Raw genomic sequence first — 12,428 nt, forward strand, 5'->3', positions numbered from 1 at the left:
CGCGATTGGCTGTTAACCGAAAAGTTGGAGGTTCGAGCCCACCCGGTGGTGGTGCGGTGCTTTTTTTTTTGGGCTGATAGCTTTGAAGATATGTTCTGATGATGGTGAGAGTAGAGCAGGACTGTCTCCGTGGCGCAAGTGGCTAGCGCGATCGGCTGTTAACCGAAAGGTTGGAGTTTCGAGCCCTCCCGGGAGTGGTGTGTTGCTTTTTTTTTGCTCTGATAGCTTTGAAGATATGTTCTGATGGTGGTGAGAGTGGAGCACGACTGTCTCCGTGGCGCAGTTGGCTAGCGCGATCGGCTGTTAACCGGAAGGTTGGAGGTTCGAGCCCACTCAGTGATGGTGTGGCGCTTTTTTTTCTTTGTGCTGATAGCTTTGAAGATATGTTCTGATGGTGTTGAGAGTGGAGCAGGACTGTCTCCATGGCGCAATTGGCTAGCGCGATCGGCTGTTAACCGAAAGGTTGGAGTTTCGAGCCCACCCGGTGGTGGTGCGGCGCTTTTTTTCTTTGGGCTGATAGCTCTGAAGAAATGTTCTGACGGTGGTGAGAGTGGAGCAGGACTGTCTCCGTGGCGCAATTGGCTAGCGCAATCGGCTGTTAACGGAAAGGTTGGAGTTTCGAGCCCACCCGGTGGTGGTGCGGCGCTTTTTTTCTTTGGGCTGATAGCTCTGAAGAAATGTTCTGACGGTGGGGAGAGTGGAGCAGGACTGTCTCCGTGGCGCAATTGGCTAGTGCGATCGACTGTTAACCGAAAGGTTGGAGGTTCGAGCCCACCCGGTGGTGGTGCGGCGCTTTTTTTTCTTTGTGCTGATAGCTTTGAAGATATGTTCTGATGGTGTTGAGAGTGGAGGAAGACTGTCTCCGTGGCGCAATGGGCTAGCGCGATCGGCTGTTTACCAAAAGGTTGGAGTTTCGAGCCCTCCCGAGAGTGGTGTGTTGCTTTTTTCTTTACGCTGATAGCTTTGAAGATATGTTCTGATGGTGGTGAGAGTGGAGCAGGACTGTCTCCGTGGCGCAATTGGCTAGCGCGATCGGCTGTTAACCGAAAGGTTGGAGGTTCGAGCCCACCCGGTGGTGGTGCGGCGCTTTTTTTTCTTTGCGCTGATAGCTTTAAAGATATGTTCTGATGGTGTTTAGAGTGGAGCAAGACTGTCTCCGTGGCGCAATGGGCTAGCGCGATCGGCTGTTTACCGAAAGGTTGGAGTTTCAAGCCCTCCTGGGAGTGGTGTGTTGCTTTTTTCTTTGCGGTAATAGCTTTGAAGTAATGTTCTGATGGTGGTGAGAGTAGAGCAGGACTGTCTCCGTGGCGCAATTGGCTAGCGTGATCGGCTGTTAACCGAAAGGTTGGAGGTTCGAGCCCACCCGGTGGTGGTGCGGCGCTTTTTTTTCTTTGCGCTGATAGCTTTGAAGATATGTTCTAATGGTGTTTAGAGTAGAGCAAGACTGTCTCCGTGGCGCAATGGGCTAGCGCGATCGGCTGTTTACCGAAAGGTTGGAGCTTCGAGCCCTCCCGGGAGTGGTGTGTTGCTTTTTTCTTTGCGGTAATAGCTTTGAAGATATGTTCTGATGGTGGTGAGAGTAGAGCAGGACTGTCTCCGTGGCGCAATTGGCTAGCGCGATCGGCTGTTAACCGAAAGGTTGGAGTTTCGAGCCCTCCCGGGAGTGGTGTGTTGCTTTTTTCTTTGCGCTGATAGCTTTGAAGATATGGTCTGATGGTGGAGAGAGTGGAGCAGGACTGTCTCCGTGGCGCAACTGGCTAGCGCGATTGGCTGTTAACCGAAAGGTTGGAGGTTCGAGCCCACCCGGTGGTGGTGCGGCGCTTTTTTTCTTTGGGCTGATAGCTTTGAAGATATGTTCTGAAGGTGGTAAGAGTGGAGCAGGACTGTCTCCGTGGCGCAATTGGCTTGCGCGATCGGCTGTTAACCGAAAAGTTGGAGGTTCGAGCCCACCCGGTGGTGGTGCGGCGCTTTTTCTTCTTTGGGCTGATAGCTTTGAAGATATGTTCTGATGGTGGTGAGAGTAGAGCAGGACTGTCTCCGTGGCGCAATTGGCAAGCGCGATCGGCTGTTAACCGAAAGGTTGGAGTTTCGAGCCCTCCCGGGAGTGGTGTGTTGCTTTTTTCTTTGCGCTGATAGCTTTGAAGATATGTTCTGATGGTGGGGAGAGTGGAGCACGGCTGTCTCCGTGGCGCAGTTGGCTAGCGCGATCGGCTGTTAACCGAAAGGTTGGAGGTTCGAGCCCACCGGTGATGGTGTGGCGCTTTTTTTTTCTTTGTGCTGATAGCTTTGAAGATATGTTCTAATGGTGTTTAGAGTAGAGCAAGACTGTCTCCGTGGCGCAATGGGCTAGCGCGATCGGCTGTTTACCGAAAGGTTGGAGTTTCGAGCCCTCCCGGGAGTGGTGTGTTGCTTTTTTCTTTGCGGTAATAGCTTTGAAGATATGTTCTGATGGTGGTGAGAGTAGAGCAGGACTGTCTCCGTGGCGCAATTAGCTAGCGCGATCGGCTGTTAAACGAAAGGTTGGAGTTTCGAGCCCTCCCGGGAGTGGTGTGTTGCTTTTTTTTCTTTGCGCTGATAGCTTTGAAGATATGTTCTGATGGTGGTGAGAGTGGAGCAAGACTGTCCCCGTGGCATAATGGGCTAGCGCGATCTGCTGTAAACCGAAAGGCTGGAGTTTCGAGCCCACCCGGTGGTGGTGCGGCGCTTTTTTTCTTTGGGCTGATAGCTCTGAAGAAATGTTCTGACGGTGGTGAGAGTTGAGCAGGACTGTCTCCGTGGAGCAATTGGCTAGCGCGATCGGCTGGTAACCGAAAGGTTGGAGGTTCGAGCCCACCCGGTGGTGGTGCGGCGGCGGCGCTTTTTTTTCTTTGGGGCAATAGCTCTGAAGAAATGGTCTGGCGGTGGTGAGAGTGGAGCACGATTGTCTCCGTGGCGCAGTTGGCTAGCGCGATCGGCTGTTAACCGAAAGGTTGGAGGTTCGAGCCCACCCGGTGATGGTGTGTTGCTTTTTTCTTTGTGGTAATAGCTTTGAAGATATGTTCTGATGGTGGTGAGAGTGGAGCAGGACTGTCTCCATGGCGCAATTGGCTAGCGCGATCGGCTGTTAACCGAAAGGTTGGAGTTTCGAGCCCACCGGGTGGTGGTGCGGCGCTTTTTTTTTTGGGCTGATAGCTCTGAAGAAATGTTCTGACGGTGGTGAGAGTTGAGCAGGACTGTCTCCGTGGCGCAATTGGCTAGCGCGATCGGCTGTTAACCGAAAGGTTGGAGGTTCGAGCCCACCCGGTGGTGGTGCGGCGCTTGTTTTTTCTTTGGGGCGATAGCTCTGAAGAAATGGTCTGACGGTGGTGAGAGTGGAGCACGATTGTCTCCGAGGCGAAGTTGGCTGGCGCGATCGGCTGTTAACCAAAAGGTTGGAGGTTCGAGCCCACAAGGTGATGGTGTGGCGCTTTTTTTTCTTTGTGCTGATAGCTTTGAAGATTTGTTCTGAAGGTGGTGAGAGTGGAGCAGGGCTGTCTCCGTGGCGCAATTGGCTTGCGCGATCGGCTGTTAACCGAAAGGTTGGAGGTTCGAGCCCACCCGGTGGTGGTGCGGCGCTTTTTTTTTCTTTGGGGTGATAGCTCTGAAGAAATGGTCTGACGGTGGTGAGAGCGGAGCACGACTGTTCCGTGGCGCAAAGGGCTAGCGCGATCGGCTGTTAACCGAAAGGTTGGAGTTTCGAGCCCTCCGGGGAGTTTTGTGTTGCTTTTTTCTTTGCGCTGATAGCTTTGAAGATATGTTGTGATGGTGGTGAGAGTGGAGCAGGACTGTCTCCGTGGCGCAATTGGCTAGCGCGATCGGCTGTTAACCAAAAGGTTGGAGTTTCGAGCCCACCCGGTGGTGGTGCGGCGCTTTTTTTCTTTGGGGTGATAGCTCTGAAGAAATGGTCTGACGGTGGTGAGTGTGGAGCACGACTGTTCCGTGGCGCAAATGGCTAGCGCGATCGGCTGTTAACCGAAAAGTTGGAGGTTCGAGCCCACCCGGTGGTGGTGCGGCGCTTTTTTTTTCTTTGGGGTGATAGCTCTGAAGAAATGGTCTGACGGTGGTGAGAGCGGAGCACGACTGTTCCGTGGCGCAAAGGGCTAGCGCGATCGGCTGTTAACCGAAAGGTTGGAGTTTCGAGCCCTCCGGGGAGTTTTGTGTTGCTTTTTTCTTTGCGCTGATAGCTTTGAAGATATGTTGTGATGGTGGTGAGAGTGGAGCAGGACTGTCTCCGTGGCGCAATTGGCTAGCGCGATCGGCTGTTAACCAAAAGGTTGGAGTTTCGAGCCCTCCCGGGAGTGGTGTGTTGCTTTTTTCTTTGCGCTGATAGCTTTGAAGATATGTTCTGATGGTGGTGAGAGTGGAGCACGACTGTCTCCGTGGCGCAGTTGGCTAGCGCGATCGGCTGTTAACCGAAAGGTTGGAGGTTCGAGCCCACCCGGTGGTGGTGCGGTGCTTTTTTTCTTTGGGCTGATAGCTTTGAAGTAATGTTCTGAAGGTGGTGAGAGTGGAGCAGGATTGTCTTCGTGGCGCAATTGGCTTGCGCGATCGGCTGTTAACCGAAAAGTTGGAGGTTCGAGCCCACCCGGTGGTGGTGCGGCGCTTTTTTTTCTTTGGGCTGATAGCTTCGAAGATATGTTCCGATGGTGGTGAGAGTAGAGCAGGACTGTCTCCGTGGCGCAATTGGCTAGCGCGATCGGCTGTTAACCGAAACGTTGGAGTTTCGAGCCCTCCCGGGAGTGGTGTGTTGCTTTTTTCTTTGCGCTGATAGCTTTGAAAATATGTTCTGATGGTGGTGAGAGTGGAGCACGACTGCCTCCGTGGCGCAGTTGGCTGGCGCGATCGGCTGTTAACCGAAAGGTTGGAGGTTCGAGCCCACCCGGTGGTGGTGCGGTGCTTTTTTCTTTGCGCTGATAGCTTTGAAAATATGTTCTGATGGTGGTGAGAGTGGAGCACGACTGTCTCCGTGGCGCAATTGGCTAGCGCGATCGGCTGTTAACCGAAAGGTTGGAGGTTCGAGCCCACCCGGTGGTGGTGCGGCGCTTTTTTTTCTTTGCGCTAATAGCTTTGAAGATATGTCCTGATGGTGTTGAGAGTGGAGCAATACTGTCTCCGTGGCGCAATGAGCTAGCGCGATCGGCTGTTAACCGAAAGGTTGGAGTTTCGAGCCCTCCCGGGAGTGGTGTGTTGCTTTTTTCTTTGTGGTAATAGCTTTGAAGATGAGTTCTGATGGTGGTGAGAGTGGAGCAGGACTGTCTCCATGGCGCAATTGGCTAGCGCGATCGGCTGTTAACCGAAAGGTTGGAGTTTCGAGCCCACCCGGTGATGGTGCGCGCTTTTTTTTCTTTGGGCTGATAGCTTTGAAGATATGTTCTGATGGTGGTGAGAGTAGAGCAGGACTGTCTCCGTGGCGCAATTGGCTAGCGCGATCGGCTGTTAACCGAAAGGTTGGAGGTTCGAGCCCACCCGGTGATGGTGTGGCGCTTTTTTTTTCTTTGTGCTGATAGCTTTGAAGATATGTTCTGATGGTGGTGAGAGTGGAGAAGGACTGCCTCCATTGCGCAATTGGCTAGCGCGATTGGCTGCTAACCGAAAGGTTGGAGGTTCGAGCCCTCCGGTGGTGGTGCGGCGCTTTTTTTGTTTGGGCTGATAGCTTTGAAGATATGTTCTGAAGGTGGTGAGAGTGGAGCAGGGCTGTCTCCGTGGCGCATTGAGCTAGCGCGATCGGCTGTTAACCGAAAGGTTGGAGTTTCGAGCCCTCCCGGGAGTGGTGTGTTGCTTTTTTCTTTGTGGAAATAGCTTTGAAGATGAGTTCTGATGGTGGTGAGAGTGGAGCAGGACTGTCTCCATGGCGCAATTGGCTAGCGCGATCAGCTGTTAACCGAAAGGTTGGAGTTTCGAGCCCTCCCGGGAGTGGTGTGTTGCTTTTTTCTTTGCGCTGATAGCTTTGAAGATATGTTCTGATGGTGGTGAAAGTGGAGCACGACTGTCTCCGTGGCGCAGTTGGCTAGCGCGATCGGCTGTTAACCGAGAGGTTGGAGGTTCGAACCCACCCGGTGATGGTGTGGCGCTTTTTTTTTCTTTGTGCTGATAGCTTTGAAGATATGTTCTGATGGTGGTGAGAGTGGAGAAGGACTGTCTCCATTGCGCAAATGGCTAGCGCGATTGGCTGCTAACCGAAAGGTTGGAGGTTCGAGCCCTCCGGTGGTGGTGCGGCGCTTTTTTTGTTTGGGCTGATAGCTTTGAAGATATGTTCTGAAGGTGGTGAGAGTGGAGCAGGGCTGTCTCCGTGGCGCAATTGGCTTGCGCGATCGGCTGTTAACCGAAAGGTTGGAGGTTCGAGCCCACCCGGTGGTGGTGCGGCGCTTTTTTTCTTTGGGCTGATAGCTCTGAAGAAATGTTCTGACGGTGGTGAGAGTGGAGCAGGACTGTCTCCGTGGCGCAATTGGCTAGTGCGATCGACTGTTAACCGAAAGGTTGGAGGTTCGAGCCCACCCGGTGGTGGTGCGGCGCTTTTTTTTCTTTGTGCTGATAGCTTTGAAGGTATGTTCTGATGGTGTTGAGAGTGGAGGAAGACTGTCTCCGTGGCGCAATGGGCTAGCGCGATCGGCTGTTTACCAAAAGGTTGGAGTTTCGAGCCCTCCCGGGAGTGGTGTGTTGCTTTTTTCTTTACGCTGATAGCTTTGAAGATATGTTCTGATGGTGGTGAGAGTGGAGCAGGACTGTCTCCGTGGCGCAATTGGCTAGCGCGATCGGCTGTTAACCGAAAGGTTGGAGGTTCGAGCCCACCCGGTGGTGGTGCGGCGCTTTTTTTTTTTGCGCTGATAGCTTTGAAGATATGTTCTTATGGTGTTTAGAGTAGAGCAAGACTGTCTCCGTGGCGCAATGGGCTAGCGCGATCGGCTGTTTACCGAAAGGTTGGAGCTTCGAGCCCTCCCGGGAGTGGTGTGTTGCTTTTTTTTTGCGGTAATAGCTTTAAAGATATGTTCTGATAGTGGTGAGAGTAGAGCAGGACTGTCTCCGTGGCGCAATTGGCTAGCGCGATCGGCTGTTAACCGAAAGGTTGGAGTTTCGAGCCCTCCCGGGAGTGGTGTGTTGCTTTTTTCTTTGCGCTGATAGCTTTGAAGATATGGTCTGATGGTGGAGAGAGTGGAGCAGGACTGTCTCCGTGGCGCAACTGGCTAGCTCGATTGGCTGTTAACCGAAAGGTTGGAGGTTCGAGCCCACCCGGTGGTGGTGCGGCGCTTTTTTTCTTTGGGCTGATAGCTTTGAAGATATGTTCTGAAGGTGGTAAGAGTGGAGCAGGACTGTCTCCGTGGCGCAATTGGCTTGCGCGATCGGCTGTTAACCGAAAAGTTGGAGGTTCGAGCCCACCCGGTGGTGGTGCGGCGCTTTTTCTTCTTTGGGCTGATAGCTTTGAAGATATGTTCTGATGGTGGTGAGAGTAGAGCAGGACTGTCTCCGTGGCGCAATTGGCAAGCGCGATCGGCTGTTAACCGAAAGGTTGGAGTTTTGAGCCCTCCCGGGAGTGGTGTGTTGCTTTTTTCTTTGCGCTGATAGCTTTGAAGATATGTTCTGATGGTGGGGAGAGTGGAGCACGACTGTCTTCGTGGCGCAGTTGGCTAGCGCGATCGGCTGTTAACCGAAAGGTTGGAGGTTCGAGCCCACCGGTGATGGTGTGGCGCTTTTTTTTTCTTTGTGCTGATAGCTTTGAAGATATGTTCTAATGGTGTTTAGAGTAGAGCAAGACTGTCTCCGTGGCGCAATGGGCTAGCGCGATCGGCTGGTTACCGAAAGGTTGGAGTTTCGAGCCCTCCCGGCAGTGGTGTGTTGCTTTTTTCTTTGCGGTAATAGCTTTGAAGATATGTTCTGATGGTGGTGAGAGTAGAGCAGGACTGTCTCCGTGGCGCAATTAGCTAGCGCGATCGGCTGTTAACCGAAAGGTTGGAGTTTCGAGCCCTCCCGGGAGTGGTGTGTTGCTTTTTTTTCTTTTTGCGCTGATAGCTTTGAAGATATGTTCTGATGGTGGTGAGAGTGGAGCACGACTGTCCCCGTGGCACAATGGGCTAGCGCGATCTGCTGTAAACCGAAAGGCTGGAGTTTCGAGCCCACCCGGTGGTGGTGCGGCGCTTTTTTTCTTTGGGCTGATAGCTCTGAAGAAATGTTCTGACGGTGGTGAGAGTTGAGCAGGACTGTCTCCGTGGAGCAATTGGCTAGCGCGATCGGCTGGTAACCGAAAGGTTGGAGGTTCGAGCCCACCCGGTGGTGGTGCGGCGGCGGCGCTTTTTTTTCTTTGGGGCAATAGCTCTGAAGAAATGGTCTGACGGTGGTGAGAGTGGAGCACGATTGTCTCCGTGGCGCAGTTGGCTAGCGCGATCGGCTGTTAACCGAAAGGTTGGAGGTTCGAGCCCACCCGGTGATGGTGTGTTGCTTTTTTCTTTGTGGTAATAGCTTTGAAGATATGTTCTGATGGTGGTGAGAGTGGAGCAGGACTGTCTCCATGGCGCAATTGGCTAGCGCGATCGGCTGTTAACCGAAAGGTTGGAGTTTCGAGCCCACCGGGTGGTGGTGCGGCGCTTTTTTTTCTTTGGGCTGATAGCTCTGAAGAAATGTTCTGACGGTGGTGAGAGTTCAGCAGGACTGTCTCCGTGGCGCAATTGGCTAGCGCGATCGGCTGTTAACCGAAAGGTTGGAGGTTCGAGCCCACCCGGTGGTGGTGCGGCGCTTGTTTTTTCGTTGGGGCGATAGCTCTGAAGAAATGGTCTGACGGTGGTGAGAGTGGAGCACGATTGTCTCCGAGGCGAAGTTGGCTGGCGCGATCGGCTGTTAACCGAAAGGTTGGAGTTTCGAGCCCTCCGGGGAGTTGTGTGTTGCTTTTTTCTTTGCGCTGATAGCTTTGAAGATATGTTGTGATGGTGGTGGGAGTGGAGCAGGACTGTCTCCGTGGCGCAATTGGCTAGCGCGATCGGCTGTTAACCAAAAGGTTGGAGTTTCGAGCCCACCCGGTGGTGGTGCGGCGCTTTTTTTCTTTGGGGTGATAGCTCTGAAGAAATGGTCTGACGGTGGTGAGTGTGGAGCACGACTGTTCCGTGGCGCAATTGGCTAGCGCGATTGGCTGTTAACCGAAAAGTTGGAGGTTCGAGCCCACCCGGTGGTGGTGCGGCGCTTTTTTTTCTTTGGGCTGATAGCTTTGAAGATATGTTCTGATGGTGGTGAGAGTAGAGCAGGACTGTCGCCGTGGCGCAATTGTCTAGCGCGATCGGCTGTTAAACGAAAGGTTGGAGTTTCGAGCCCTCCCGGGAGTGGTGTGTTGCTTTTTTCTTTGCGCTGATAGCTTTGAAGATATGTTCTGATGGTGGTGAGAGTGGAGCACGACTGTCTGCGTGGCGCAGTTGGCTAGCGCGATCGGCTGTTAACCGAAAGGTTGGAGGTTCGAGCCCACCCGGTGGTGGTGCGGTGCTTTTTTTCTTTGGGCTGATAGCTTTGAAGTAATGTTCTGAAGGTGGTGAGAGTGGAGCAGGATTGTCTTCGTGGCGCAATTGGCTTGCGCGATCGGCTGTTAACCGAAAAGTTGGAGGTTCGAGCCCACCCGGTGGTGGTGCGGCGCTTTTTTTTCTTTGGGCTGATAGCTTCGAAGATATGTTCCGATGGTGGTGAGAGTAGAGCAGGACTGTCTCCGTGGCGCAATTGGCTAGCGCGATCGGCTGTTAACCGAAAGGTTGGAGTTTCGAGCCCTCCCGGGAGTGGTGTGTTGCTTTTTTCTTTGCGCTGATAGCTTTGAAAATATGTTCTGATGGTGGTGAGAGTGGAGCACGACTGCCTCCGTGGCGCAGTTGGCTGGCGCGATCGGCTGTTAACCGAAAGGTTGGAGGTTCGAGCCCACCCAGTGGTGGTGCGGTGCTTATTTCTTTGCGCTGATAGCTTTGAAAATATGTTCTGATGGTGGTGAGAGTTGAGCACGACTGTCTCCGTGGCGCAATTGGCTAGCGCGATCGGCTGTTAACCGAAAGGTTGGAGGTTCGAGCCCACCCGGTGGTGGTGCGGCGCTTTTTTTTCTTTGCGCTAATAGCTTTGAAGATATGTCCTGATGGTGTTGAGAGTGGAGCAATACTGTCTCCGTGGCGCAATGAGCTAGCGCGATCGGCTGTTAACCGAAAGGTTGGAGTTTCGAGCCCTCCCGGGAGTGGTGTGTTGCTTTTTTCTTTGTGGAAATAGCTTTGAAGATGAGTTCTGATGGTGGTGAGAGTGGAGCAGGACTGTCTCCATGGCGCAATTGGCTAGCGCGATCGGCTGTTAACCGAAAGGTTGGAGTTTCGAGCCCTCCCGGGAGTGGTGTGTTGCTTTTTTCTTTGCGCTGATAGCTTTGAAGATATGTTCTGATGGTGGTGAAAGTGGAGCACGACTGTCTCCGTGGCGCAGTTGGCTAGCGCGAGCGGCTGTTAACCGAGAGGTTGGAGGTTCGAGCCCACCCGGTGATGGTGTGGCGCTTTTTTTTTCTTTGTGCTGATAGCTTTGAAGATATGTTGTGATGGTGGTGAGAGTGGAGAAGGACTGTCTCCATTGCGCAAATGGCTAGCGCGATTGGCTGCTAACCGAAAGGTTGGAGGTTCGAGCCCTCCGGTGGTGGTGCGGCGCTTTTTTTGTTTGGGCTGATAGCTTTGAAGATATGTTCTGAAGGTGGTGAGAGTGGAGCAGGGCTGTCTCCGTGGCGCAATTGGCTTGCGCGATCGGCTGTTAACCGAAAGGTTGGAGGTTCGAGCCCACCTCGTGGTGGTGCGGCGCTTTTTTTTCTTTGCGCTGATAGCTTTGAAGATATGTTCTGATGGTGGTGAGAGTGGAGCAAGACTGTCTCCGTGGAGCAATTGGCTAGCGCGATCGGCTGGTAACCGAAAGGTTGGAGGTTCGAGCCCACCCGGTGGGGGTGCGGCGGCGGCGCTTTTTTTTCTTTGGGGCAATAGCTCTGAAGAAATGGTCTGACGGTGGTGAGAGTGGAGCACGATTGTCTCCGTGGCGCAGTTGGCTAGCGCGATCGGCTGTTAACCGAAAGGTTGGAGGTTCGAGCCCACCCGGTGATGGTGTGTTGCTTTTTTCTTTGTGGTAATAGCTTTGAAGATATGTTCTGATGGTGGTGAGAGTGGAGCAGGACTGTCTCCATGGCGCAATTGGCTAGCGCGATCGGCTGTTAACCGAAAGGTTGGAGTTTCGAGCCCACCGGGTGGTGGTGCGGCGCTTTTTTTTTCTTTGGGCTGATAGCTCTGAAGAAATGTTCTGACGGTGGTGAGAGTTGTGCAGGACTGTCTCCGTGGCGCAATTGGCTAGCGCGATCGGCTGTTAACCGAAAGGTTGGAGGTTCGAGCCCACCCGGTGGTGGTGCGGCGCTTGTTTTTTCTTTGGGGCGATAGCTCTGAAGAAATAGTCTGACGGTGGTGAGAGTGGAGCACGATTGTCTCCGAGGCGAAGTTGGCTGGCGCGATCGGCTGTTAACCAAAAGGTTGGAGGTTCGAGCCCACAAGGTGATGGTGTGGCGCTTTTTTTTCTTTGTGCTGATAGCTTTGAAGATTTGTTCTGAAGGTGGTGAGAGTGGAGCAGGGCTGTCTCCGTGGCGCAATTGGCTTGCGCGATCGGCTGTTAACCGAAAGGTTGGAGGTTCGAGCCCACCCGGTGGTGGTGCGGCGCTTTTTTTTTCTTTGGGGTGATAGCTCTGAAGAAATGGTCTGACGGTGGTGAGAGCGGAGCACGACTGTTCCGTGGCGCAAAGGGCTAGCGCGATCGGCTGTTAACCGAAAGGTTGGAGTTTCGAGCCCTCCGGGGAGTTGTGTGTTGCTTTTTTCTTTGCGCTGATAGCTTTGAAGATATGTTGTGATGGTGGTGAGAGTGGAGCAGGACTGTCTCCGTGGCGCAATTGGCTAGCGCGATCGGCTGTTAACCAAAAGGTTGGAGGTTCGAGCCCACCCGGTGGTGGTGCGGTGCTTTTTTTCTTTGGGCTGATAGCTTTGAAGTAATGTTCTGAAGGTGGTGAGAGTGGAGCAGGATTGTCTTCGTGGCGCAATTGGCTTGCGCGATCGGCTGTTAACCGAAAAGTTGGAGGTTCGAGCCCACCCGGTGGTGGTGCGGCGCTTTTTTTTCTTTGGGCTGATAGCTTCGAAGATATGTTCCGATGGTGGTGAGAGTAGAGCAGGACTGTCTCTGTGGCGCAATTGGCTAGCGCGATCGTCTGTTAACCGAAAGGTTGGAGTTTCGAGCCCTCCCGGGAGTGGTGTGTTGCTTTTTTCTTTGCGCTGATAGCTTTGAAAATATGTTCTGATGGTGGTGAGAGTGGAGCACGACTGCCTCCGTGGCGCAGTTGGCTAGCGCGATCGGCTGTTAACCGAAAGGTTGGAGGTTCGAGCCCACCCGGTGGTGGTGCGGTG

At 53.4% G+C, this 12,428-nt stretch overlaps 1 non-coding gene across 1 annotated transcript; it reads left to right on the forward strand.

Moving 5' to 3' along the window:
* Positions 1–6,006: 6,006 nt before the first annotated feature.
* TRNAN-GUU (transfer RNA asparagine (anticodon GUU)) lies at positions 6,007–6,080 on the forward strand. The gene has a single exon. It is a non-coding gene; the product is annotated as a tRNA-Asn (tRNA).
* The last annotated feature ends 6,348 nt before the right edge of the window (positions 6,081–12,428 follow it).

The sequence above is a fragment of the Rhipicephalus microplus genome, chromosome 2, assembly GCF_043290135.1.
Source record: "Rhipicephalus microplus isolate Deutch F79 chromosome 2, USDA_Rmic, whole genome shotgun sequence".
In the NCBI taxonomy this organism is placed as follows: domain Eukaryota; kingdom Metazoa; phylum Arthropoda; class Arachnida; order Ixodida; family Ixodidae; genus Rhipicephalus; species Rhipicephalus microplus.